At 39.1% G+C, this 27146-nt stretch overlaps 1 protein-coding gene and 1 long non-coding RNA gene across 3 annotated transcripts in view; one reads left to right on the top strand and one right to left on the bottom strand.

Moving 5' to 3' along the window:
- Positions 1-27146, top strand: part of DLGAP1 (DLG associated protein 1) — a 968455-nt gene that overhangs the window by 548205 nt on the left and 393104 nt on the right. The window lies entirely within an intron of this gene.
- LOC144329438 (uncharacterized) overlaps positions 1-27146 on the bottom strand; it is a 161126-nt gene that overhangs the window by 72942 nt on the left and 61038 nt on the right. The gene's annotated exons all lie outside the window — the stretch shown is intronic.

The following is a 27146-nucleotide window of genomic DNA, read 5'->3' as shown; positions in this document are numbered from 1 at the left end:
ACAACTTTTACTCCTAATAATAAATTCACGTGTTGGTATTTCCATCAGTTTACCACAGTGAGACTTCATATTTAAAGACTCTATGAATACAAAGGAATAATTCAAACATGACTTCTTTACTCTACTAGTAGATATGTGGTTTTTTTTCAGCATCAAAACTCTAAATCATGTGTATAGCTGAAGGGCTAACATTTAAAACCCCTCTGCTGATAGGATAAAAATTTATTTAGGCGAAGAAAATTGCAGCCAGCTCCTCTGCTCATATGTCATGATGGTACCTTTATGATTTTGACATTGACACAAAAGCCATATATTATATTTAATAGAGAGATATTATTCATTCGTTTAACAAATATTTATTTTGCCAAGCACTGATGCTGATAAATATAATTATACGTGCTCATTTAACTCTGGACTCTATCATAATTTAGACGTCTTTCTCTCGATCTTTCAATAAAAGCACTTAGGCGAGATGACAATCACATGTTCCTCAGTCAAGCTGATGTCTTTCCAAAAGTTGTAAGATGTAAATATACTGTTACTCACCCACTTTCACCCACTAGTTTTAGCATCCATTGAATTTCTGTTGCCTGAATCAATTACTACCAGCCTGTGTGATCTTCTAATGATGGAATCATTACTGTTCTACACTCATTCGTTGAGATCCATTAGTTGAGTAAGGAAGAGCTCTCTTTTTCTCTCATTTATTTATTTAGTATGGACTGTGTAATCTTTTTATTAAATTATTATTCATTGTACTGCTCAAATTTTTTTAATTTGCTGCCCCAGATTTGGTGAGAAGGAGCACCTTCAAGCAAACTCCTGTGTCATTTTGATATGTCCCCATCATTTCTTGAGCCTTTCTTACTTTCTGACATAAGATGTTACAGGCTCACCTCATGTTGCCCTAGCCCCAGCCCTGGAAGAAATCATTTCTCCAAGATGCCCAGGCTCTTTTTAGTCAAGAATGGTAGTTACAACTCAACCCCTGGTGCTATAGGAGCTCATTGCTACTAACTTGTCATTGCTTCCAAAGTCTCAAGAGACAAATCTAGGAAGTACGTGAATATGTACATATATACATACACGCAGACACATCTCTCTCTTTATGAATATATTTCTACCTATAGCTATATAGAGAGCTCTATGTAGATATCTATCTAGAGATGTCTCCGCACGTATCTGTCTCTATATGTATATACACACAAGAGATGTGTCTGCATGTACCTATACATGTACATTTACATACACACACACATATATATATATGCCATTTGCTTACACTAGTGAGTCTCCGCAGGGGGCAGTTTTGCCCCAGGGACATTTGGCACTATCAGGAGATGTTTTCGGCTGTCACAGCTGGAAAGGGGAGTGCTACTCACATCTTGTGCATAAAAGATAAAAACCAGAGATATTGCTAAATATCCAACAAGACACAGGACAGCCTACACAACTGAGAATTTTCTGACCCAAATGTCAGTAATGCTGAAGTAGTTGGGAAGACCTGGCTTATACAATGACCTCTAATTTCACTCTGACACCACACTATTCACTCCAGCCTGTCCTTCTCTGACAATGAGAAACATAGCCTCCTTTAACACCATAGGCAATCCTAAAATGCAGTGAAAGTATGCTTCCAAATTGCTGTCCCATACCTCAACAGGAAAACAAACCTATTTCCTAAAACTCGGTATGATGGAATGGGAATTTTGTGTTTTGTTTGGCTTGGGTTTGAGTTTGGTTTTTCTCTTCTTTCTGGCTTTCTTTGGCCGTTAGCCTGAGGATGGTCAAACACTGTGTTCAAAAGTTACTTAAATTATTTGGGTCGTTTTGAGTTCTTTCCTGAATGTAATTAATGAATGAGAACAACTTGAGCTTTATTGGGTTTTTTTCCTTCTCTGCACCTGTTGCGTTGAAAACACACTATGTCTTACTTAGATCTATGTGCCCAGAAGTAAGAAGGTCTTTAAACATATTAGCTCTATTGACCTGTATGATTTACTGCATGAACTTTCATATCAAAGGAGGTTATTTTCCTGATATTATTTTTTCGTACACATTTTCCTGAAAATAAGAGGTTATGACAATCCCAGAGCACACCAGAGTGATAACAGGAAGGGCCGGGGCATCCCAAGGCTGAGCCTGAAAGTGACTGGGTAGGGTTAAACATCAGTAGTCTAAGTAGAGGTAAGTGGGAACTTCTTAGCATGGGTAGACTACTATCAGGGGCCATGGTGGAGGTAATGCAAAATACAACTGCCCTATTTGCAGATGACATGTTCTTTGGGATCTTGAAATTAAAAAAGAAAAAGAAAAAAAAAATCCCACAAATCTGTTATTAAATAAAAATGCAACTGCTGGGTGCGGTGACTCACACCTGTAATCCCAGCATTTTGCAGGGGCTGAGGTGGGCGAATCACCTGATGTCAGGGGTTCGAGAGACCAGCCCGGCCAACATGGTGAAACCCCGTCTCTACTAAAAACACAAAACTTAGCTGGTCGTGGTGGCACACGCCTGTAGTCCCAGCTACTGGGGAGGCTGAGGCAGAAAAATAGCTTGAACTCAGGCGGCAGAGGTTGCGGTGAGCTGAGACCACGCCACTGCACTCCAGCCTGGGCAATGGAGCAAGACTCCATCTCCAAAAAAATGCAACAAAAATGGACTTTTATAAAGTAATGCTACTGGGTCAGTTTACTCATGGATGATGTATTTTGAACTTCCATCTACAACTCAAGAACAGATGTTAGATGTCACCATAGAGGACAAGCAAAAGATGGGCAAAACAAACAAACGAAAACCAAACACAACACCTTTGATACCCATTGGCAGAAGTAAAATTAAAGAGTAGAAATTGCAAGATTCCAATTTCAGTTCCTTGGAAAAAGTAACTATATTACAATTAGTACTGCCTGGGAAACAGATTTGGCTGCATCAGAAGGTCAAGTATGTTTCATCACCGCCAATGTGGGGAAAAGGGCTGGGTAGCACCTTATGGGGATACGGCTGAAAAAACTCACACTTTTAGGGGAGGAAATGAACAAGGTCACCAAAAAGGGCTTTTTGCAGGGTTTTTTCCCCAAAAACTTGAGATTTGAGTATGCTAATGGCACTGACTTAGTAAACTGCTTTGTGGAGAAACTGTTGGCATCTTGAAAGAGAAGGAAAACATAAACAGAAAATCTAGGGAGCTTCAGGAGAGAATAGGGTGGCGGTGGGGGAGGAAGTGGAGGGTGTGGACCCAGGGCACCACACCTGGGAGAGTGTAGTGGGACTGGTTTTGTTTTCTGAACTGTTGAACCAAAAGCTTTTTACATTTCCCCATGGTTTTCCAGGCAACTGATTGAGGAGGGTATATGCAAGATGATAAATTGGCTTTTCACTTCTTTCCACTGGGGCAGCAGTGATTCTATGGCGATGTAGCTAATATGACCTGAGGTAGTCGGTTGCTTTCTAGCCTCTGCCAGGCCCATGATTTCTGTAATAGTGACACTCCATGAAATAGTTATTTCTGTGGCATCACTGACACTTTTAAACAACAGATAGAGGAAAGGTGTGAAGGTTCCATGTGTCTACATGTGGCTGAACTCTCAGATGTGGTTAGAGAATCGTGTTTTCTCTAGTGCATTTGAGCTGAACAGTAAGCAGGATTGCTTGGTGAGTCGTCATTTGATAGTGACTCAACACCAGCACCATCTCCTTTAAGATACTGGTTTTGTCTCCAACTTAGGTGCCATGACTTTGATGTAATTTTATGATTCTCCTTTCCAAAAGAGAATCAGCAATATGATAAAAATTTATTCAAAAATGTGTTAATACCAAAACAGCAGGATTACGGTTTTAGTACAGAGGAATGTAAGGGACTTTGGTTATACTTCCAGATAGCAAGAGTGACACAGGATAGAAATTAGTATCACCAAAGATTAAGGAATCATCTTTGGAATTTAAAAAATGGAAACTAAAATGATGGGTTTTTTGTTTGTTTGTTTGTTTGTTTTTGAGACGGAGTCTTGCTCTGTCGCCCAGGCTAGAGTACAGTGGCATGATCTCGGTTCACTGCAAGCTCTGCCTCCCGGGTTCACGCCATTCTCCTGCCTCAGCCTCCTGAGTAACTGGGACTACAGGCACTCACCACCACGCCCAGCTAATTTTTTGTATTTTTAGTAGAGACAGGGTTTCACCGTGTTAGCCAGGATGGTCTCGATCTCCTGACCTCGTGATCCACCTGCCTCGGCCTCCCAAAGTGCTGGGATTGCAGACATGAGCCACCGTGCTCGGCCAAATGATGCTTTTTTTAACTCAAAGTTGGGAAAACTTTTATAAACATGATGTAAACCAGATTCTGAAGTAAAATATTTATAAATTTGGCTACATAAAAACAACAAACAAGGTTAAAAAAGGGATTAAACTAGAAAAATATCTGTAAAACATATGACTTACAAAGCCATAATTTACCATAAAACCAATGAATTTTACAAATAAAAATTTTAATTTAATAAAAATGAGCAGAAGTTATAAAAAAAAAGTTTACAGAAGAAATAAAATAGCAAATAAACGTGAAAAGTTAATCCTATTTATAATAATGTGAAAATTAAAACAAGATATCATTTTTTAAAAATCAAATAAGATACTGATTTCATCCAAAAGATATTTAAGAGTTGATTATACCCAGGATTGGTAAGATTGGAGAAGACCCTGTTCTCATACACTGTTAGTGGGAGCAAAATTAATGCATGCTTTTTTTGAGACAGATTCTCACTCTGTCACCCAGGCTAGAATGCAGTGGTATTGTTTTGGCTCACTGCAACCTCCACCTCCTACGTTCAAGTGATCTTCTCACTTCAGCTTCCTGAGTAGCTGGGACCACAGGCGTGCGCCACCATGCCCAGCTAATTTTTGTATTTTTGGTAGGGTTTTACCATGTTGGCTGGGCTGGTCTCAAACTCCTGACCTCAAGAGATCCTCCCCTCTTCAGCCTCCCAAAGTGCTGGGATCATGGGAACAAACCACCACGCATAGTCTAGTGCATGCTTTTTGAAAATAAATTTAACAATACTTATTAAATCTGAAACTACCTAAATCCTTTTACCCAGAAGTAACTCCATTTGTAGTAATTCACTTAATGGAAATGGATATATATGAAAATAACTGAGAGATGGCTTCAAATAGCACAAAGCTAGAAACAGAAAACATTCCTCCATAAAGGGCCAGTTCAATAAATTCCGATCAAGCCATAAGGTAAAATAATATGCAACTATTAAAAAGGAATTATTTTGAATCTCTTTTTGATGATTTGCAATATGTCTAAGATTATGTAGTATTAAGTGAAGAAAACAAGTTGTAGATTATTTTGTGCATGACACAAAAGAAACGGAAACCGTTGACAACGGGGAATGGAAACCAAAGTTTGTAGCTTTATTTTCCCTTTATCCCTAGAGAGTAATACATGAGCATTTCATCTTAAACACACACAAATGACAAAGCTATTACTGAGGAATTCTTCTCCAGGGGTAAGGATTTCATATCCCTAGTGCCTGGCTTAATGCCGAGCATCTCTCCTTTTCATTCATTGTCAAGATCCTAAAAAGAATTGCCAAACCTTTTTTTCCTCACTTATTTTCTTTTAATTTAGTTTTTATTTAACTAAAATGAAGCTTTTTGGACCATTAACTCCAGCCAAACTGCTCAGACAAAGGAACCCAGCAATCTCCCAATTGTCAAATTAAATGTTTTTTTTTGGTCTTGATCTCACATTTCCTCTCTGTGGCATTTGTCACTGATGACCACTTGCCTCATTTTAAACTGCTGCCTTCCTGATTCCCTGTCTCCTGCCGGAGCCCTTCTGCCTCTTGCTGTAAATGTTGGCATCCCCTAAGACTGAGGCGGCAACTGTCCTGCTCCCATGCTGTAATGTACCAAATCTAGATCTCTCAATAGAGCACTGTTCCTGAACTCCAGAACCTCATACCTGCGTGCTGGTCATCTCCTGCTGCGTCTCACAGCCACCTGACATTCGTCAGGTTTAAAATTGATATTAGTACAGTTAATTCCAATTACTTGTTGCAAATTAACTGTTTTGATACTGAGCAGAGAACTAGAACTTGCTTACCTCCGTAGCAGAGCTCAGAAACTAGGTGAGGAAGTAGTTGGCTCTATGGCCTATTTAAATCCTTACAACATGTGCTTCTGTGCTTATGCTATCTTCTGACCCTAAAAATGACTTACCTGAGTTTATCTAATTTACATATGACTTTCCAGTTTACAGTGTGCTTTGACAAATATCTTTTGATTGTCTAGCTATGGTCTCCTTTTAACCTTTTGCATTTTTAATTTTGTTTGCTAGGAACTCATCCAGTTGATAACATTCTCTAGTTCTTATATATAGAATTGGATAGAGCCAGACCTCAAACCTGTATCTTCTGAGTCTACACTCCATGTTCTTTCCACCACACCATGCTTTCTAACCAGTATAGATATTGCAGGCACTATTTAAGTTTCGCTGATGGTGATTTTACCATCTCGCTCTGGGAAACAATCTTTGCACACATACCCATTTTGTTTTATTTTCTCAAATAAATAAACTCTTACAGCACTTGAAAGTTGTCTTCTCATTTTATAATTGCAGAAAATGGGGTTCAGAATATTGAATCACCTTGCCCAAGATCACCCAGGTAGAAAATGACCAAGCTAGAACAAAAACTCAGGTTAGAGTTCCTGGTTTAATTTTCTTTCCTTGCATTTGTGGTTTATAAAAGAATGCTTCCCAGGCTCATGCTGTCTGCTTCTATTGAGCTATAGAATCATTCCAAGTTACATTACTATATTGGAAAAATAAGTAATCCCTTTGGCCATGTTGTGATTATAAATGTAGCAGAACTGCAGTTTTACAAACATACACGTTGGATTTTTGATGGCGAGAGCTGTTGTTGAAAAGGCAAAAATTACCTAATAATCGTTTCTAGCAGTTACCAGCATTGAACATTTCAGTTTTGCCAGAGAAATATAAAAACTCATAAAATTCCTAACATGAGTCAGACTTTAGCTCTCAATGTTTAGTGAAACTATTGAAAATGGGAAGCAGTTAACAAGAAGTAATTCTTTCTAGAAAATAAGATGTGTGTATTGATCGCTGTCAGGTCAACAAGACCTTTTACATTAGTAGACATTGCTTCCTGGATACCTTGAAGTGTATCCTTGGGTGGAGCGGAGTGGGAGAGAGTTTCTCCCTAACTGAACGCCAAGTGCAAGGCAGTGCAATGCAGTGAGATGCAATGCAAACAGATTTACCTCCTAGCCACTGGGGAAAAAATTAAGGGGTGAGAACTGTGAAGACAGACATACTGGATATACTGTGGGGAAAAAAGTGGGGCGTAAACTGAACATGCCCGGTGGCAGCAGAGGGGAAACAAGAAACTTGAAGATGCTCCACTATAATTTTAGTAAGTCTAATGGTAACCTGGTATACAACACATCAGGAAAACAGATCAGGAAAATACCCAATGCTCCTTTTTTTTTTTTTTTTTTTGCACAGAGTCTCCCTCAGTCACTGAAGGTGGAAGTGCAGTGGCGCAATCTCTGCAACCTCTGGCTCACTGCAACCTCTGCTTCCCAGGTTCAAGCAATTCTCGTGCCTCAGCCTCCTGAGTAGCTAGGACTACAGGCATGCACCACCATGCCTGGCTAATTTTTGTATTTTTAGTAGAGACGGGTGTTTCACCATGTTAGCCAGGCTGGTCTCGAACTAACCTCAAGTGATCTGCCCGCCTCGGCCTCCCAAAGTGCTAGGATTACAGGCGTGAGCCATCGTGTCCGGGCCCAATGAATTTTTAACGTGCTTTTTTACATTCAAGGTGTTTGATGTGGAAAGAAAGATTTCATTTCTCAGGTCTGTAACATCCTGCAGAAAATCCATCTGGGAGATGACCGTCATCTCCCAGGCAGTTGCATCTAACTGCACCTCTGTTTCACAGTGCTATGTGTTCACTCTTTCTTACCTTTGTCACTTTCTTAGCTTACAGGCTGAGAGCACAGGTTTGAAGTTCAGCCATGGCTTTGTCACTTACTAGTTGCTGTGTGGCCTTGGACCACATTTGCTGAGCCTCCATTTACTTTTCCATAAAATGCTAGTGATAATATTGTAGAACTGCTATCAGGATTAAGTGAAATAATATAGACGAAGCACTTTACTTAGCACAGTGCCTGGCTTATCATAACACGCAATCACTGGTAGCTATTACAACTTATCACCTTAATATCTAGCACATTTCAGGCAGTTCCTGTTTGTAGCGTGACTCAAGAATTCTACCTTGACCATTGGATGTTTCCACCACTGCCATATTAGCTTGTTAAAGTAGTACTATGGCTATGGGACCCCCTTACCAATCCAATAAATCCGAAATTTAAAGTCATTCACTAGCCTCAACCTAACTTTCAGTTTTATCTCCCGGTTAAACTCACCAGGAATCTGTATGCTTTGTATGCGGCGCATTGTGCATTTTTAGCAAACGAAAGGAATGCTACCCTTGCACTTGAAAATGTTGAAGTGTCAGTAGATGGTATCAAGTTCCCTTGCCTGCTAAGGGTTACAAATTTGCCCATAGGCACCTTCAAACAAAGCTAAGGATTCAAGGTGTGTGAATTTCAAGTGTTTCTCAAGTGCCTGCAAAGGAGATTAAAATTATCCAAAATGCCTCTGAAACTAAATTCCAGAAAAAGTTCAAAGCCATTTCACCAAATCTTTCTTGTTGATCACCTTTACCTATGCCCAGGCATCTTCTCGACACAGTATTCATGTTATTTTGACAAAATTCTCATTGGACTGTGCATGTCACAGACCATCCAAATTCTTTTTGTGTGTCACTTTGCAAATAGACTGTGTGTATCTCTTGAGAAGCCTGTGTAGGTCCATGCTGGTAGGCTGCCCTGTGTACACGTTCCTAAGCTACGCATCTCTAGTGCTTGCAACATCTTTCATGAGCTTTGTCTTTCTTCCAACTTTAGCTTCACAATATTTCTTCCATCTGCCCCTTTCTTTCCACTCTCTGCCTCCAGCCTCCCTAGTTCAAGACTCATCACTAAGACCTGTGGTCTATCGTCACATTCAACTTCTTGGTTGCCCTCCTTCCACTTTCTCTTCCTGCCCACTATCCCCAGGAAGGGTGGTCTCTGCTGGGAATGCCGGTCTCTGCTGGGAATGCCGGTCCCTGGAACAATCCATAACACAGGTAGAAACCATTCTTTCAGAGAAAACTCAGGGAGAAAGTCTCCAGAAACACATTTAATGGCTTTTCCGGGGACCTCTAGTTCCTGAATCCAAAGTTCCGTGATTCACTTCCCTGACTGGCATTTTATTCCCCTCTTGATGTATGTGTTTGTTTCATTGTCTCTTGGTTTCTATCTCTTCTCGCCTAACTTGTATATGTTAAAGAGAGTCTGGAAAACATCTAGCAGAGTATTTTTGTTTCACAGAAGAAGCTGAGACTCAAAGGTTAAATGACTTATTTGGCATATATTCATTCAAAATTAGAATTATTCTGTGTGCTGGCTTCTACCGTATTCAGTTTATGTACTTGAAATCTTAGTCTGGATGGCTTCGTTTTCATAGCAACAGACACGATATTGGAATAACAACAACAAAGCACATTTGGTCCACAAGCCCAGTAATAACAGGTATGGTGTATTTCACAGCTCAGCTTGAATAGAGAGATGATTGCAAGAACCACAGAAATGCAAATGTGCAAGCAATCTTGATTCTTCAGAATGTTATCCTCGCACTTCCTTCTCTGTCAGATACTCTAGTTTATTGTCAGACTTAAGGAAACTTGTAAAACTGGTTCCTTTCTTTTTAGTATAACTGCTGATGATTGTGAAGGAGGGAAAGCCAAGGAGTGGGGTACAGTGGCTCCTTAAACCTGGTTTCCTTTTTTTTAATCTCTTTTCTACAATCTTCATCACCACCACTACCCTTTCATATCCTCAATCTATAAAGAAAAACATCTGCTTATTTTGATTTTTTTGCCTGAGATTTTTCCTTTTCCCCTAGGTACTGACTCTCCCAGGTATACAATTTTCACAATGTAAGCAAATATAAAATGATTATTATCACTCTAGCATAGTATTTACCACATAGCCTTACATATCTATAATGCTGCGTTAAAAAATCACCCAAAGTATGCTTCACAATAGTCAGAGCCAGTCTTCTCTTACTTATACTGAAATTTACTTAATAGCAAATGATGGCTGAATAGAGCAGCTCTTTGGTGTTTACTCAGTACATGTCTAGTGACTTCATAAATCCTCACATTTATAAATTCTAGTGTAGATCATTACTCTATCAAATGATGTCAAATATTATATAACATATACAGTAATATTCTAGCTGACCCCTCCAGAAATGAGAACACTTAGGTAACAACAAACTGACTGAGACTTAACTCACCTCCAGTGCTTCCCCCTCGTAGCCCATGGGTGCGAGAGCTGGAATGCTGCTGACTGCCGTCTGCAGGGTCCTCATTCCCTAATGCAAATCCCTGCCTTCTGTAACAAAGACCGCCTTTGCTTTACGAGAAATTTAGTAAAGATGCTTCTCAACTTATAATGGGATTATGTGCCAATAAACCTATTGTAAATTGAAAATATCATTAAGTCAAAAATGCATTTAATACAGCTAACTTACCAAACATCATAGCTTAGCCTTCGCCTAACCTACTTAAATGTGCTCAGACCATTTACATTAGCCCACAGCTGAGCAAAATCGTCTAACACAAAGTCTGTTTTGTAATGAAGTGCTGACTAGCTCATGTATTTTGCTGAATATTGTACCAAAAGTGAAAAACAGAATAATTGTATGGGTACTCAAGGTACAGTTTCTATTAAACGTGTATTGCTTTTGCACCATCGTAAAGTCAAAAAAAATCCTACACCAAACCATCATAAACCAGGAACGGTCTGTATAGTGTATGTGCGATATGTAACATCCTGATGCATTCTCTATGCCGCTTCTTCCTACCCTTCCCACCCTCTCCTCCATGTACATCCCTGCTGTAATGATCAGCTCATTCCCCACACCCTTCTACAAACATCAGCTCCTAGATTAGGTGGGAGGCAGTGAAGCCTAATGGTTACAATCACAGACTCTGAGGCAGGCCTCCCTCCACTGGCTTCCTGGCCCCCCTTATTACTTGGGGTAAGTTACTTTGTGCTATGCTTCCCTCATTTGTAGAGGAGGAAATTAATAGTGCCTGCAATGCAGAATTCTTAAGAGGGTTTGATGAGTTGGAATAATAACAAATTTAAACAGGGCATCTGAAACAGAAATATAGTCTTTTAGTGTATCCTGTTCAATAAATAACTAAACTATTGGTAGACACCGTGGAAAAATAACTGAGAAATTTCAGAGTATATAGTGATTAATTTGGATGAGCTTTTTACAGCAATCATCATGCTAACCTCGTGTGGCTACCCAGGGCCACCCCTTACATAGGGTGGTGATATTAATTGTATGTTTTATATTGTTTCACTTGGACATTTATAGATGTTGGTCTGAGTTTGAAGAAAGGGTTAGATTTTCAAGATAAAGGGGAATGATGGAAAACTCATCATTTAGTTTTCTACTAAAAACATTTCCCTCTGCAGTTGTCTTACCCTACCCATTAGGAGCAGAAGTAGAAATAGAAAAAGTGGGATACATAGGTCTCTGTCTCATCGGTGAAGACAGTAGATTGTGCGTGTTCTTAGAAGCTAAAGGGAAGAGTTTCAGGGTAGCAGTTCAGTAAATGCTGTTGTTTATAACGATAATGATGATCATGATGTTATAGCATGTGAGTGAGTGTTCAAGCTCTATACCAACCGAGCAATGGGTCAGGATTTTCTCCCCTCAAAGTCATATAGGTTATGACTATAAGAGCTTTAGGTAGATCTGAGAGGAGTGGAACCGAGTTGTGTCTGTTGTGCAGTTTTTCATAGTCCCCATTTGAAAGCTGTTCTTATCTGAGGCCAGCAGACCTTCCCCTGTGGAAAGTGTTATCTACCAAGCATTGGTGCAGATTGGGATTGCACGCGCTGTCCTGCCCACTCTTGACAGATGGCAGGGAGCCCAAGCCGTCCATATGCTGCTCTGTTCTCCAAGAAGACACGGGCACGAAAACAGATTTGGCTGGTGCAACTGTGACCGTGGGTGTCTCTGAAGCAGCGTCCCTGTCCTTGGGCTATTCAGCACTAGACAAGGTTCCAGCAAGTTGAATATAGTCTGTGGTAGACAGCAGAGAGCAAATCCAGCCCTCAGATGCTGGGAGAGAAGTCTGTGGATGTCCTTGGGGATTTTAATTTGCTCACTTGAGCAAGGATGACCATAACTCAGTGTCTATCTGCTTCTACACTGTCCTTTTCTGCTGATGGGCATCTTGTTATAGAAGAGTCTTTCTCTACTTTTTTCTCTGTTTTCATTGACTTTTACTTTATAGAAGTTCCACAAAAAATTAAAAATAGAACTACCATCTATCTAAGGTCTAAGACTTGTCAGGACTTACTATTCTTTCCTAAAAGCAGTAAGATGTCTTCAGATGAACACAGAGAAAGATAACAGGAAAAAAAAAAAAAAGCTTTCAAAATAAGTTTTCAGAGAGATGACATTCTCCCAAAAAGGAAAACTTGAAATTTTGCATCCAAATGTAACTGATATTTCAGAAATAGCTTGTTTATGCCAGCATGCTGTTTTCCTTGTTTTAACTTTTTTTTCTACCTTGTGATCATTATTTTTAAGATGCAAAGACTTAATTGATCCTAAAACCCTCCAAGTGCACAGAAGAATTCCCAGGAACAGATCAATCATATCTTATGTTTGGAATTAGGTTCTAAATGTCCTTTTTAAGTCGCAATTAGCAGCTTCCATCTTTGTTCCTTTTTAATCTCCTCAGTTACCTTGCTAAGTTATAACCGGGCTCCTCCTTCCGTGAGCTGCACCACAGTGAACTGCCACTTTACCAAGTCACCCACTATTTTAAGTCTGCATGAGGTTCACTTCACAGGTACTTCGACTAAAGCTCAGCTAGTGTGCTTTTGGCGATCTCTTATTTTTATACATGATTGTTACAGTTGAGCTTATTAAACTCAGCTTATGATGAAACTATTAAAATTCTTCTTAAAAGAAGTCATAGTTTCCAGAGCAAGGAAACAAATCACCTGATTTAAAAATGGGCAAAGGACCTGAATAGGCATGTCTCAAAAGAAGACATACAAACGGCAAACAGGCATGTGAAAAAATGATCAACATCACTAGTTATCAGGGAAGTGCAAACTAAAGCCACAATAAGATACCACCTCATACCTGTTCCAATGGCTTTTATCAGCTGGATGTAGTGGCTCATGCTTATAATCCCAGCAGTTTGGGAGGCTGAGACAGGTAGATGGCTTGAGCCCAGGGGCCCAAAACCAGCTGGGCAACATGGCAAAACCCTGTCTCTACAAAAATACAAAAATTAGCTAGGTGTCGTGGCATGCACCTGTAGTTCCAGCTCCTTGGAAGGCAGGAGGATCGCTTGAGTCCAGGAGGCAGAGGTTGCTATGAGCCAAAACTGCACCATTGCACTCCAGTCTGGGTGGCAGAGAGAGACCCTGTCTCAAAAAATAATAATAATAAAATGGCTATTATCAAAAGAATGAAAGGTAGCAAATGCTGGCAAGGATGTGGAGAAAAGGGAACCCTTGTACACTATTGGTAGGAACGTAAAATAGTACAGCTGCTACGGAAAATAATACAGAAGTTCCTCAAAAAATTAAAAATAAAACTACCATCAGATCCAGTAGTCCAACTTCCAAAGGATATATCCAACTTCCAAGCATGTATTCAAAGGAAATGAAATCAGTAGTTGAAGAGAAATCTGCACCCTATGTCCACTGCAGGGTTATTCACAAGATGGAATCAATCTAAGCATCCATCAACAATGAATGGATAAAGAAAATGTGTTTCATATATTAAAAATTGTACACTATTCAGTTTACAAAAGAAAGAAATCCTGGCATTTGCAACAACATGGATGCATCTGGAAAACATTATGCTAATAAAGAAATCCCGGCACAGAGAGACAAATACTGCACGACCTCACCTAAATGTGGACTCAATTTTTTTTTTCTTTTTCTTTTTTTTTTTTTTTGAGATGGAGTCTCGCTCTGTCGCCCAGGCTGGAGGCAGTGGCTGGATCTCAGCTCACTGCAAGCTCCACCTCCCGGGTTCAAGCGATTCTCCTGCCTCAGCCTCCCGAGTAGCCGGGACTACAGGCGCCCGCCACCTCGCCCGGCTAGTTTTTTGTATTTTTTAGTAGAGATGGGGTTTCACCGTGTTAGCCAGGATGGTCTCGATCTCCTGACCTCATGATCCGCCCACCTTGGTGGACTCTAAAAGACTGGAGCTCATAGAAGCAGAAAGTGAAATGGTAATTACCAGAGCCTGGGGGGAGGATGGGGAGTTCTGGAAGGATACAAAGTTTCAGTTAGACAGGATGAATAAGTTCTATGGTCTACTGTACAGCATGATGACTGTAGTTAATCTGTGCTCCACTGTATTTGAAATTTGCTAAGAGAGTAGATATTAAATATTCTCCTACCTATAAATAAAATAAAATAAAATTACCTTTGGTGGGAAAAAGGAAAAACCGTAGTGACAATTGGAAGGGCTTTTCATTAAGGCAGCATTGATGAGTAGTTATGAAAGTCAAATGTAATCTGTTTCTAGTTCAAATTAGTAACAGGTTTCCCATTTGTCACTTATTTCAATACTATTCTTTTGGTTTCTGTTTGGAAAAATATGTATCACCCTTGTAATGTTTCATGTAATGTTCCTTGTAACATCCATGCAATGTTTCCAAGCTAGTAAGACACACCGTAGTAAATTAGGGGGAATACATCATTTTCAGTCATAGTATATTCATACATAGAAAGACAACTAAAGAGTGAAACTTAGTTTTTAGGAGCAATATTAATGAGAACCTAAAACTATCAGATATTTTACTTCTGTCAGCTGAGATTTGATCTATTCTGAAATTTTAAGTCCAAAAGCATCTATATTTCAATCCAGCCATGGAAAAGTAATTGTGCTCTCTGATCTTGTATTAGCATAGAAAGTAGAAAAAGTAAATATATGCTTCTTAAGGAAGATTCAGAAATTTTTTTATATTCCATGTAGAGTGATAAACAGAAGCTATGTTTAATAGAAATATTTACCATTTTACCTGTAGTTCCATAACAGCTTCCTGCAAATAATTCAAAATATCTCTTTCTGGCTAAGCATGGTGGTTCACGCCTGTAATCCCAACACTTTTGGAGGCCGAGGTGAGAGGATTGCTTGATCCCAGGAGTTCAAGAACACTTGAACAAAGTGAGACCCTCTCAAAACAAAAACATTTAAAAATTAGCCAGGTGTGGTGATTCATACCTGTAGTCCCAGCTACTCAGGAGGCTGAGGCAGGAGGATCGCTAGAACCCAGAAAGTCGAGGCTGCATTGACTCCAGCCTGGGTGACAGCGAGACCCTGTCTCAAAAACAAAACAAAAAGTATCTCTTCCCACTAAGGAATCCTAATGCAGAAGTAAAGACTGTAGAACCACAACTGGAACAAACCTGAGATCATCTAGTTCAGTGGTTTATTTTTTTTTTCTTCAGCTGTGGAAAACATTTTTCAAACAAAAACTTACACCGAAGTCCTGATCTATAAATAGGTTATGGTTCTGGATGGAGCAGCAAACACAGAGTTCCCCCAGTTTGGCTTCCTACCACACCCAACCCTACATAGTCAGCAAAGGACTTTTTCAAATTGCAATATTACCACACCCAACCCTACATAGTCAGCAAAGGACTTTTTCAAATTGCAATATTACCCCACCTCAGACTCTTTTAGAACCAAGGAAACAAAGGCATGGAAAGAAAATTTGACTTGGTCAAACTCACCTACCCAGCCACAGAGCTGAGGCCTCAGTGAGTCAGGACCCTTGTGGACACACGAACCTCCCACAGCTCTGTGTCTTTCCATCGGAGGCACACACCATCACCTCCCTGGTTCGGCATTTCTCCAGAGCACTTGTGACCTGCCAGATATTTATTTTATGTATTTACGTATTTAAATATATGTTTATTCTTCTAACATGTTCATTCTGTTTATTTTCTGTTTCTTCCACTAGACTGTAAGCTCCTTGAGGGAAGGGCACTGTATTTGGTTGTTTCCTGAGCTGTCTCCAGCACCTAGACTAGTTCCCATCTCATAATAGGTGCATAATAAGTAACAGTACCTGGAAGAATAAACCTCTCACACTAGGCCTCATATTAGGTCAGTCTCCCCAACTAGACTGTGAGACCCTAGAAGAAAAGAACAAGTTTCATTCATTTCCATTTCCCCCACAGAACTTAACACAGTGGGTGCTCTGGCAACAGTTATTGATGTGAATTCAAGTTGCCTGACCTAAAACTATAAAACATATGAGGTAAAGCATTAGAGTTGTTGGGAGCACAAGAAATCTTATTTTGGTTTATTAAAGTTTAGATATCCATACAGAACAGATTAATATGTTAGAAACTTTTATTTCCAAAATATAAATGGGTCTAAGAAGAATAAATCCTTTGCTGTTTCTTGGGATGTTAAATACCATACATCAACAGTTTCAAAACTTTAGCACATATCAGCCTGAAGCGCTTACTAAAACACAGTTTTTGATACAACAGGCCTTGAATCTGAGAATTTGCATTCTAAGTGATGCTGCTGCTATGGGTCCAGGGACCCACTTTGATTAACCAACTGCCATTGATTGACTTTTCACTGCTGTATGCTAATTTGACATTAAGTTAATATTCAACCTCTGGCACATGCTGAGCCTGTAGCAGCTAAGCAGATATTATCAATTCACATCTTTGGCAGCCTAGCTGCAACAGGAGAGGAAGGAGAAGTGCTATGATTCAGTAAAAGGAATCAGGTCTTGTTTATTTCAGTTCCTGCTAAATCATTCACAAAAGAGCCATCAATCAGCTCATTAGAAAACTGACTTGGATTGCTTTTCTGTAGGATTGAAAATTTATGTAATGCCCTTCCTGGGTGATTCAATTAGCTAGAGCAAACCATGTCACCATATACCACACAATGAGATATATTCTAGTCACTGAACAACTTGAAAGTGAGCAAACAACTTCCTAATTATTCCAAATGTTCTAATCCATCTGCAGACAGAGTCTAGGGAATACATTTCTCCTGATAATCATATAAAATGAAAGTTCCAATTATAAGGGAAAAAGAAGAAACTTTCTTTAAATAAAGATCCAATCTTGATATATTTGCATGACTAATTCCCTTCCCCTACCCTCAGAAAAAGGGTTTATTTAATTCATTTAAGATAATTTATGCAAAATCAAATCATTCAACAAATATTTATTGATTACAGTTGATAAGCCAACCACTGTGCAAAAAGTAATCAAATATGTATAAGATCCAGACTTCATCTTAAAGAACTGCACAAAAACTGCACATGGCTCGAGGTAGGTGCCCAGTCAACACTTTTGTCCTCAGGGAGAACACAAGTTTACCTGATAGGCATCTACCATCTAAAACTTTCTAATAGGAATTTGCTCTGTTTGTACTCATCTAAGGCTTTCTCAACTCGCAGCTGGAGAAATTCAACTCTAGCGCGTTTAAATGTCTTATCCTCCAGCAATTCGTGGGCCAAAACCAGGATTAGAACTATGACTCCTTCTAATTCCCAGCAAGCAATGATCCTTACAGGTTTTACAGAAATCTTGTCCCACCTCCACCCAGCCTTCTCTGTTGGTGGCTCATTTTTTTTTTTAGACACTGTTGATGTCATCAGAAAGATTCCTATTCTAATTTTCTGCGGTATTTTTATATATTTAGAAAATGAGGTATCCCTTCCCAACCCTTTATTTCTGTCCAAGAAAGGAGGTGAGTCACTCCATTGAAGCTTGCTACAAATACAGTTCCATAATCAACTTCCCCCGGACACCACAAAGGCAGGCACTAGCAGATGGCAATGATTCCTAATCGCCAATTTTGCCCTTTTGCCAAGCAACCATTTTCAGTTTTCATTGTTCTAGAGTTCACTAAGAAGATGGAAAAACTTAGTCCACCTGAGGTCACCTACCCAAATGTTTCTGTTTTGTCCTCGCTAAATGACTATTGAATTTGAATTTCGCCTATAGGAAGCAGCAGGTTTTAATGGATGAAAATTTTGTTCTCAGACTACTTGTTTGTTTGTTTCCTTAAATCCAGACATCACTCTCCATGCTTTGTCTTAAATCATCAGATTTCTCTCTCTTAATTTCCTCTCATTGTGCAGTGGATAATAGTAATAATACAGAAATTGCCAACGAATATATTACCTTCTCACTACTTGGAAAATGGAGATATAGGGAGACAGCTATCCTCAGTTTAGTAAGATAAAACTCCAAATCACTGCTTTTGTGACTCTCTTTAGCATTTGAATGATGATGCAGTAATCCACATGCTCATTGGAAAGAGGATATTTTCATTATTTCTTAATATTAGCTAGGGATACTAGATAGCCGACAGCAGGTATTCATTTTTGTAGTCCAACTATTAACTTGTAAAAGTTTTTAATCATGGAAAAAATGGCAAATGATGACTTCCTGTTCCTGTGCTTCTGGGAAGGAAGTCTCAGGAACTTCTCATTGAACCCATAAGAAATGACACTAAATCAAGAAAGCTGCAGTTTTATCTGTGTGATTCCTGAACTTAAATTGACTTAAAAATAGGTTGTGGGGAGTGTATTTTTTCTCAAAAACTCAAAATTTGTTAAACATATTATCTAGGCAAGAGAAAATTCTGCAGATAGTATCTAATATGGAGTTTTCCAGAATTCTAGGTAAATAGAAAGGTGAAATTCATTGAAGGTGTCTTTTAAGATGGGCAGAGTCAACAACAACCAAACAGCTGTTTGCAGTACACTGGAAAGACACCAAAAATAGAGCATGTATATGATCCCTGCTGTTCAAAGAATTTTCCGTCTATTGACTGTTGCACTATTTATTGGAAGAATCAGGAGAAAGAAAGAGTTTTAATTTTAACCCTTATCTCAGTGGAATAAAAGTAATTATCATCACTAATTAATACAAAAATCAAAAGCAAGAAAAGAACCCTAATCAATAATATCAACAAATTAGTATCCAGTGTTCTTGGGTGTTAGTACTAGACAGTGAGTCCCTTTTGGAGCACAGCTCGAGACTTTCAAATAGCAGTTAATGGTTTACAATATGACCAGTGGCATTAACGTGATACAAAAGTGCAGGTTAACTTTATTGTCAAAGACTGAAACCTTAACTTTTATCTAATCACTTGGATTTTGGGATCTTGAGTCTTGAATAAGGGAACTTAGGTGCTTAAAAACCTGTAGGCCATGACCCTAAGCAGTCTTTCTTACCTATGGTAGCAAATCTCACTTAGGAAAGATCTTCAGCGATTGGTTTCAACTGTTTAGGACAGAAACTACTTTTACCACCCTTTGCCTCCTATCACTAAAGGCTATCAGGGCAATAAACACTCAGGTAATTTTTGATCTAAAATTATCAGTATTCCTTAGATTTTCCAAGGTCGAGAAAAGTTCATTTCTAACTTGTGATTCTAAATATCACCAGCATACTTTTGTAGAGTATGCTTTGTTTCTATTGATTTCAGCAACCCATGCTAGGATTTTCAAAACACAAACTCTACCTTGTGACCGCAACAGTAGAGAAGAAGATGAATGAGGGGCCCTATTACTGTGCTGTAAGCACTTGACAAACTGAAATATGCAAGCCTTTGCCTCTTAACAACATTTATGATTCTAGATTTTAGGAACATGTTACCCCTGGCATGATGCTTCAAACATATTTTTGTAGGTTTATTACTTTTCACGTAGTTTACTAAAAGTGTATTATAATTAATGCAAAATTGGATGTTACATGCTAATCCTATCATGTTTAAGGATGTTTTTGTATGGAGAAAAAGTATATTTGTGAGTTACCCTAAATGGTTTATTTCTCTCTTCTTAAGAATGGCAGATAAATGTATAAGCAAGCATAAATAGCGAATCTATTAAAAACACACATGGCCTCCTATGGCAGCGGCCACCAACCTGAACTGCACATCAGAATCATCAAGAGAATGTTCTGAAAATACAAATGACCAGGACAAACCCCAGGCTTTTAGGAATGAGGGCCAGAAATCAGTAATTTTTCAAGAGTACTGATGAAGATCGTGAATCACAGCTGGCCAAATTTAAGAGCAAAATTCTATAGTTATGCACTACTTTTGAGATATCTAATCTATCAAACTATAAGTGCATAGTTTTAGTCCTATATGACAGTTACCTCTAAGTAATACATCATGAGATTATTTATATCTCCTAAATATGCCGCAATCATAATTGTGCATATATCCCTCTCCCCCATTCCACTGTCTCTTTGTATATCGTGTTCTTCTCATTTTGCCCATGAGCCAAGTGAACAGGGAATTCTGTCCTACTCAGTTCAGTACAATGCCTAGAACATTGGCACTGAATAACTGTTAAAAATAACAGCAGGAACTGCACATTGCTTTCATATGCCAAAAATTTTTTCAGTGCAGGTATAGCAGGTTGAAAATTTACAGTCACAAATTATGTGTGCAGGAGCATAACTTTTTATTAGTTTCTACAACTAAATTAGACCTAGTTCTTAAGGCTCCAATTACAGTCAACACATAGAACTCAGAATTCTGCTGGCATGAAACCTGTCTCTTTCAGGTAAATATTTGATGAAACTGAATATTCTTTCATCCTGCTGGGAGGCTCACTGAGCATCCTGGATGGTTTATGGCCTCACAGCCTGGCCTCACTGGCCTCTGACCTGCAGCTCATCCCTCCTGGTCATTGGCATCTGCTGAGAGGTAGCCTGGCCTTCAAGTCTTCTATATAACCAACTGTTGATGATACCGGTGGTTTCTTCCACAGCCTTTGATCTTGAAGTGGGTGTACCTGTGTCCTCCATGCCCGCCCACACGCCTCTCCCTGCATGTTTACAACTACTGGGGAATCTTCACCTCTTCCTTCCTCCTCTAGCCAAGAAGTGAGGGGCTCTGAGGTCACCTATCCCCCACATCAGCTCCAGCCTGAATCAAGCCTATACTGGAGGTTTCTATTACAGGCTTGCTGTCTTCCCCAGCTTGGAATTCAGGCAAGAGATCTGGGATAGTTTTCCTACATATTTTATCAGAGTATTTCTATTGCCACACGAGGTATTGACCCTAGGAGTTGGTAGGATGAGATATGAACCTTCTTGTGGCACCAGTCATTATTTATACACTGTTTGATAAACTGAGGGTCAAGAAATAATTTAGTGTTCATGGCCAGCATTTTTAAATGAAATAGAAGAGGGTATAGGCTAGGAAAGATCAAATAGAATAGAATATATTGCTGTAGTGCTTTGGTTTTCCTAATACTGTATCAGGAAATAAACTACAGTCATCCGATTTGGGGGATATTGGTTCCAGGACCCCACCCTGCCCCCACTGACACTAAAATCCATGGATGCTCAAGTCCCCAATATAAAATCATATAGTATTATAGTATTTGCAAATAATTGCATATGCATATCCTCCCATATACTTTAAATCATCTCTAGATTACTTATAATACTTAATACAACATAAATAGTTGCTATACTGTATTGCATTTTATTTGTATTACTATTATGGTATTTTTTTAAAAAAACATTTTCATTCCAAGGTTGATTGAATCTGTGGATGCAGAACCCAGCAAAACGGAAGGTTAATGTATCTATTTTTTACTATATTCTCAGATTTAAAAAAGAATCAGAAACTGTGGACTCTTGTTTGGTCCCTTTAAACCCTTCTGGTCACCCAATGAGATATCTCTGAGTTTCCCAGTGAGTCAGCGCTCCGGGGGAACCGTCTTTCCAGCTCTCTGTTCTCTGGTTAATTTTGTAAACTAGTCTTTCACACATGGGCCATCTCTGGTGTCTGGCCTGCCCAGTTAAGTCAAATTGTTCTTAACTACCGTGTCTGAGTTGAGGAGGCTTTTATTCCGCAGCCCTTTGTGTCCTCCCTGCCCTGGGGCAATGCGCCTCACCCTCTGGTCTAGTTTTAATGGCCCAAGCACTTAAAAAGAAGTAAAATAGGACGGAGAACAATTCAAAATATACTGTCACACAGAAATGGGGTGCTTTTCTAGTACGTTAAATAAGCATTTTAAAATGTTTAGACACATAGTAATGATTTCCCTAAAGTGTTCTCTTTATTCTAGTTGTCAACTTTTATAAAGGTTAAAGTAGAGAACCTTTTAAAAATACTTTCTTCAAACATTAAGTTTTAAGTTAAAACATACAAACGTAGGTAGGCCTGGTGCGGTGGCTCACGCCTGTAATCCCAGCACTTTGGGAGGCCGAGGTGGGCGGATCACAAGGTCAGGAGTTCGAGACTAGCCTGACCAACATGGTGAAACCCTGTCTCTACTAAAAATACAAAAAAACTAGCTGGGCATGGTGGCAGGCGCCTGTAATCCCAGCTACTCAGGAGGCTGAGGCGGGAGAATGGCTTGAACCCGGGAGGCGGAGCTTGCAGTGAGCCGAGATCGCGCCACTGCACTCCGGCCTGGACACCAAGAATGAAAGTCTGTCTCAAAAAAAAATACATATAAACGTATATTCATTCACTAATGTTTTCTTGAAGGAACAAGGTGGTGGTGGTTGTTTTTAAAGGAATCTATTGATTGGAGTTCCAAGTTCTCTTTCTCAGGTAAACCACACTCATGGTGTGTTATCTATAAATTCCAATGTCAGTTTCTTTAAATGTAGACATGCAAAGCAATCTGAGTCCAGAATCCTTCTAAATTTTCACCATTTTTCCAATTATTTACATTGGTCTCACCCACAGCTACTTTGGCAGCAACCTTAACAGATCATGTCTATCCAACCTTTACACAGCTTACCATTTTATTTTTAGAAAAATGACTCTTGTTTTCTGCACTCATACTTCGGGACTTTTTGTAACATTTAAATTACATAATTATAATTTCAAATTAGACTAACATAAATAGATTGGAGGAAACGTCTAGAAAAGCTCTAGAATAGCTTATTGGTGTAAGAGTTCCTGCACTCCAGGCAGCCTGACTGTGTTTTCGGGGGGAATAAAGAGTGTTCATTAAGCGGGTGAGTGGATTAGGTGGAGTTTTGTTAAAGGACTTCAACCGTACTGAGAGAAAAAAATAAAAGACTCAACATAAGATAAAGCAAAATGCAAGCTATAATAATTTCTGAAAAACGTTCTCATAGCATGGCAACAGCATTTTTTTGATGGTCAAAGGACAAAGCAGAAGTGAAGATGTTCTGGTTTGTACACCCTGGTTAATTAGTAACCTTGGATAAATCAGCTCAACTTCCCAGATGGAGTTCAGTTCTTTTCTACTATCAAGATGGACTAAGTTTGCATCAATTTCAAAAGGCTGTTATCCACACTTACCCAAGATTCTTATGAGTAAACTATGGTTTAGGTGAAAGGAGAGCGAATCACACTCCGTTTCCTCAACTGTGAAAGGAGGGACTTGGCATCGGTCAGCAATTCCTCAGGTATGTTTTGCAGAACAGTCATTCCAGTCATTTCAAGCCATGGCTAGAGATACTCTTCAGAAGGGTTCAAGGACCAGACTGTTTTGCAAAATGCTGTAGTAAAACTGTTCAAAAGCTTTATTTGCAAAACTTCGAAGCCTGTTGTAGAGTAAAGGGTGCTGTGCCTCTAAGTGGAGATTATAATAACCAGCTTCCCCCAAACACATGTGCCAAACATCTTCTCACAGAATATCTCTCAGGACTAGAGATCCACATAACACACTTTGGGGATCTTCTGACATGGCTATTTTTATGGTCCTTTTCTAGTTCCAAATCCACTGCTTAGCTGGGGCCTATCGCATTGTCTCATTAAGACTTTTAACAAACAAGTAATCCGAAATTTCCAAGGAGGCAATGGGAATAATTTTTAAAAGGCAAAACCTTGAACTAAGTCAGGAAGAAAGAGGGAGAGTTGCCATAGCTTTCTTTAGATGTTTTCCTTGATACCAAATAATGAATACCCTTCAAGTTGGTAATTATAAATAAATTTTTGTACGGAAATGGTATTGATAAGGGCGACTTCCCAATTATCTTTATACTTTTTTTGGTTCTTCCCTTTATTCAGGTACATTTCAACTGTCCTGGTTGATTTTTATAATGTCAGGGAAAGAACTAGATAGAGAAAAGGGAACAGATATTATAATAATGATAATAATGAATAATAGGGCCGAGGTTTTATTAAGAAACCCTACAAAATCATGCATAGTCAGTAGCCCAGAAAATGTATCTACTATGCCAAATGAGTGGGGTACATGCTGTTATTACTTTTATATTTTATGTATAAGATGTAAGTGAGCAAGATCCAAAGTATGTCTTGAAACATGGAGTAATCTTAAGGTTTCTTAAGGAGTGAAAAGCATTTTCAAGCATTATTAATTAATAATTGTCTCAATTATATTCCTTTATAAGAATAAAATATTTAATCTTAACAGCCTTGCTTTAATTATGAGGGCTATGTGTCCCTCAAACACTGGTTTATTATGTGGCTAAACTATAGGAAATCAGGAGCATTTTCTCCTGATTTGAATAGATTCTTTAATCATCACTAAAAACCCACCAAATGGTAACTCCAAGAATGCTGATGATCAGTGCTATTACAGGTCAACTCCATAGACTTCGGCTCTGAGGCAGGACTAGGCGAAACCCACGGGTTACATTTTGTCCTGACTTAACCCCAGGCTTAAGGACTCCCATAAGAATAAATACAATTTCTAAAATTCTGTTTCCCGAAAGGGTTATGTCATTCTGAATCTAAGCCAGCATTGCCATAGTGTTTGCAGACTTCCCGAGTCTTAGTGCCACCTACCATATCGCCACTATTGACCACAGTGCCATCAAATCTCGTCTAGACCTGCTCCTGCACTGCTTGGCCCTTGGTGGGCTGTGGAGCAGTGCTGCATGCCCTATTTGGCCTTGTTCTGGGTAATCTCCTGAAAAAGGAGACCAGTCTAACATGCTGTCATTCTCAGCCATTGGTTACCTAGGGGATTTATTCCCACTTAATGTAAATGCTCCTGAGAGTGCATCTCCTCAATCCTGTTGATGGTGTAAAAGGAACAGAAGGAAATTCTCACTAGACTAGGGTCAGGAAGGAGAATTTTTCCTTAAGCCCAGAGTCTTAGGCTTGATGAATGATGTGTCTTTGCGAAAGTGACCCATCTCTCTAGGAGATCATGCAGATGAGATTCACTCAGGCCAGTATTCAGCCCCAGGATAGTGTCTCTTTGTTTTGTTTTTTGCAGAATAGTTCTAGAAACGCTAATGTTACTAACATTGCTGCCTTTGCCATTTCAATATTGCTATTTTTCTAATGAGGCATCTGATATGAAACAAAACAACAAATTAATGTTAGAGTCAGCTTTTGTAGGAGGATCTTCTCAAATGTTTTTCATGGTACTATCACTTCACCCTGAAAGGAATGGTCAACCTAATAAACCCACAGGCATCTTAGATTTCTCCATTGTTCCTATAAAACATCCAACAAATATTAGACCCAGTGGAGTGAACTACGTGCTGCAAATATGGCTCTTATTGTTTGTGGTTACGTCTAAGGTTAAGAGAATTTTATAGTGTGATTCATCTGAGGTTTAAAAGGTCTGCTGCAAAAGAACTCTAGGACCATTTTCCCCATGCATATTTGCAGCATGAATACTGTGCTAGTCATATGTAAATCCATGGGTGTCCATACATTATGCTTGTAATGTTATCTCAATTTTCCTGCCTCTAAAATAGAAGGATTTGGACTTGATTATAAATAATGGCTTTTGAAAAATACTTTTAAAAATATGATTGCGTATCCTTTTTAAAAAGGAGGTAGGTTCCCGTGATCAAATTGGATCAATTACCATGTTCATGTTTCCAGTGAACCTCACTTTCTACTGAGTTTGCTGTTCATTTCTTCAGTTCAGGTAGCATTTGTAAGCAGGTCATTGATTTTTCCACATTTCCTTCCCTCAGTACATCCCCAAATGTCTCCATTCATTTAATTCCAGTCAGTAACAAGATTAAAGTAGAGGTAGAAAGATGTATGAAAACTGGTTCTTGCCTTCCAAGAGCATGCAATTGAAAAGAAAGTACAGGGCGCTAAAGGAGTATCTTAAACACAATGTACACATGGTGAATGTTTCCCCACAGGCAAAGTGCTTCTGGGTCTCAGAAGAGAGGCAGATCACTCTCAGCTGGAATTAAGAGAGCTGATCACTCTCAGCGAAGGTTTCATGGAGGCAGGATTTGAATGAGTCTTAAAAGATCTATAGGATTCTGTGGGCATCCCACTGAGAGGAAGGCTCAAGGCCAGGAGGACTCTCCCTAGTGTCCAGTCTAGAAATCACAAATATCCGCATGGTTTATGTAGGAGAACTTGGGCCGATACATGTGGAAAGATAGATTGGAGCCAGCTTCTGGAGGACTTTGAACGTCTGACATCAGTCTTTAAAGCTAAACTAAAAGAAACATGGTACATTTATGAGTAGGTCATGCTAGTGCATGGTGGGGGCCGAGCAGAAAGCAGATACAGTACTATAGCTGAGAATATGAGACAAGTACAGTAATACAAATTTGAGGCCGAACCAGATCTATTGTAAAACTTATAGAAATTGAAAGAAGAGAGAAGATGGAAGAGAGATTCATTTATCCATCAAATGAACATTTATTGAGCACCTGCTGTATGCCAGTGTTTTCTAAACATCCATCCTTTATATAGCATCATCATGATTTTGGCCAAGTCCATTTCTACTGATGTTATATTTTACTAGTTTTCCACAAATAGACTTATTTTTATTTGAATACATTTGTTAAAAGCAACTTGATATTACTTCCATTTGCCTTGCCATTTGGGAGGGAATTGACCATTAAAAAACAACAAGGAAAACAAAGCAGGTTACTCATTTCCAGGTAGATACTGTGCCCACTGAAGCCTGCTTAAAAGGGATGAAAAACAAATGTTAAAGGAGTGTTCAAAACACACAATCAATTTTTTCTGCTCTGCCTGAACTAAAAGGAT

The sequence above is a fragment of the Macaca mulatta genome, chromosome 18 (assembly GCF_049350105.2).
Source record: "Macaca mulatta isolate MMU2019108-1 chromosome 18, T2T-MMU8v2.0, whole genome shotgun sequence".
NCBI classification, from domain to species: domain Eukaryota; kingdom Metazoa; phylum Chordata; class Mammalia; order Primates; family Cercopithecidae; genus Macaca; species Macaca mulatta.
The sequence above is the reverse complement of the archived record's forward strand: the minus strand, read 5'-3'. Positions and strand labels throughout refer to the sequence as shown.